Here is a 2,831-nt window from a genome sequence, read left to right as displayed (position 1 = left end):
TCCGTGGGCGCTTGGGTTTCCGGACGACGCGGAGACTTATAGAAGCCGAGCGAGAGCAAAAAAACGCGAGCTGGAGGTGCAGAATGACCGGATGGCCGAGTTCCAACGTCAACTTGACCAGCAGCAGCGGGAGATTCAGCAGCAGCAGCGGGAGATAAATGAACTAAAAGGACAGCGCCAGCCAGATAATACCGCCGGCATATCTCAGCGGCGAGACAGCAGCGTGGCCGACTCGGAGGCCCCGCCTTTACGGATGATAGATGGCGGTCCTGGCGACCCCGTGGATGGAATCAAGGAGCAAACACCTTGTGATCTCCATGAGGTGTTCAGGAACTTATCTGTTAAGGTGGCGGTCGACTATGTCTTACCTGCATTTGGAGCTGAAGGTGAGCCGGCAACATGGCATGGCAATGAGATTCCAGCTGGCTATGCTCGTGTCGGGGTGGATTCAGTTGTACCATCGTGGGAGACATTGCAGCTCGTAATCCCTGGAGGTGATGGTCAGGTTACACTCGGAGACGTACTGGGAGAAATCATTCTTTGGGAAAAGAAAAACATCAAGCTTCCAGGTTGGGTAGCCCCTAGTACTAGTCGTCCCAGGTCACCATCACCTCCTCCAAGTGATCGCAGGCCACCATCACCTCTTCCGACTGATCACATGTCGCCACCATCACCCTATGGGTACGACCACGACATCCGTAGTCCATCTCCATCTCCAGCGCCGCCGCCTGCGCCCACTAAGACTCGGAATGCACCCAGCCGAAAGCGTTTCAAGAGTCTTGTCCGCAAGCGGTCGCCCCTCCCAACAGTACCAAAGGTTCCTCCCCCCCGTCCTTACGATCGTACTAAAGAGGAAAATGAGGCCATTGTAAAGAAACACGTGCATGAACAGCTTCATAAGGAAAAACCTCCAGCGCCAGCGCCAGCGCCATACACCGAGAAGCAAAAAGGATATGCTCTTGATTTTCTGAACACACCACCGCAATATGACTTACACGAGAAGAAGGATGACTACACACGCACACTTGCGAGGGTAATTGAGGACAAGGGCACTGCTAAGAAGAAGGATAGTGCTAGCACGGGCAAATCATCAGCTAGAAGTGTAGCCGGGAAGAAATCAAGTTCAACAAGTGCACCCCTCAAGGCCAAGCAAGCAGCGACAACGGGCAGAAAAAGAAAGGAAGTTCCCCAGCTCGGAGAACAGGCCAAACAATCGATCCAACACTCAAAGTGTTAGATGTTCCCTCGGTGTACCAGGAACATGGTGATTTCGATCTGGAAGCAGCTGCGGCGCTAGCTGCTCAAGTTGGCTGTACCGTGGAGAAATTGCTGAGTGCCCGTGATGCAGTACTACCCATTGCTGATATAGCTCCTAAATTTGTATACGGGGCCGACTTGGTCAGCAAAGAGCGGCTGCATAAACTGCCAACGCATATGCGGAATTTGCATCAGTGGTACCTTGATGCGTGCAAGGAGAACACAAGTTACATCGTGGCGGATATCCCAGAAGATTATTACTTCCGAAAGGAGGAGATCCATATTGAGATGAATGAACTCTGGCAGTTATTCAATTTAGACGCCCTCGACAAATCTCTCATGAGTTGCTACTGCTTGTAAGTTGTTAACTACATATAAGTTCATGTTCATTCAGTTGTTCCTGTTCATTGCATATGCTCATTATATCTTATGTGTTCTCTTATGCAGACTGAAGATCATTGAATGCAGAAGTAATAAGATGTTCAATGTTGGGTTTGTTGACCCAGATAAAGTACATCATGACACGGTAAAGAATAATGTCGAAGAAACGGGGGGAAACCTACTAAGGTTTATAGGGGAGCAAAGCTTCTGTGATTCAATACTGTTTCCTTACAACTACAGGTGAGAGTCTTACTGATCTGTTGTGCACATTCAATTTTTCTTACTCGATGTTATGTGTAATTCATGACGTATATATATATATATATATATAAACATGTGCAGTTTCCACTGGATTCTGCTAAATATTCAAGTTGATAAGGGAATAGTTGAAGTAAGGGACCCATTGAGTAGAGGCCTGGACGGGTTCCGCGATTTGCAGAAGATTCTCCAGACGTAATTTCAATCATTGCCGCGCTATATCTTTCGTGAGATATCAATTAATTATCCACTCATTCAATCATTCTTTTGCCTAGCAGGTGTTGGAGAGCTTTGAAGAATAATATTGCGGGTAACTTCGCAGAGAAGCTAACATTTACTCTTGTACCGTGCGCCCAGCAGCCACAGGGGACGAATCTATGTGGATACTACGTTTGCGAGTCCATTCGCATGTTAACCACTGAGAAGCACAACGATAATAGATTCAACGTAAGCAATAACATTCACAACTTTAGTTTATTATCGTCAGTATTTCGTTATCAAGATTGATATAGTCATATTCATCTCATTTTCCTATATAGGTCGACTTCATGCGGGAGAAGCTCCAACCACACGAGCACATACTAGGAATTACGGAGGAATTGGCGGGACTTCTAATGAAAGAAGTAATAGACGACAACAGCTTGTTTAGTCCAAATAGGCGCAACAAATGATCCCCATGTATTAGTTCGAATAGACGACGGGCTTTAGTCCCGGTGGTAGTGAGCTCCATGTATATGTGTAAGGGGAATCTACGAAGTTTTGCTCCCAATATTTGTTTGCTCGATCTATATATAATGAATGAACGTGTACAACTTGTAGTAGCGTACAAATATTTGTTATGCAACTTTTATTTTAAAATGAAATAAATGAAATAAAAGGGGGGGCGGTGGCGGGGGGGGGGGAGGGGGGGTTGCTGCACACCTCAAACCCTAAAG

At 46.7% G+C, this 2,831-nt stretch overlaps 1 long non-coding RNA gene across 1 annotated transcript; it reads left to right on the top strand.

The window, feature by feature from the left end:
- Positions 1 to 1,400: 1,400 nt before the first annotated feature.
- LOC127297667 (uncharacterized) lies at positions 1,401 to 2,069 on the top strand. The gene is made up of 3 exons (XR_011744270.1): positions 1,401 to 1,613; positions 1,705 to 1,878; positions 1,981 to 2,069. It is a non-coding gene; the product is annotated as an uncharacterized lncRNA (long non-coding RNA).
- The last annotated feature ends 762 nt before the right edge of the window (positions 2,070 to 2,831 follow it).

This window comes from Lolium perenne, chromosome 4, assembly GCF_019359855.2.
Source record: "Lolium perenne isolate Kyuss_39 chromosome 4, Kyuss_2.0, whole genome shotgun sequence".
NCBI lineage: Eukaryota > Viridiplantae > Streptophyta > Magnoliopsida > Poales > Poaceae > Lolium > Lolium perenne.
Note: the sequence above shows the minus strand (reverse complement) of the source record. Positions and strands in the feature narration are given on the sequence as shown.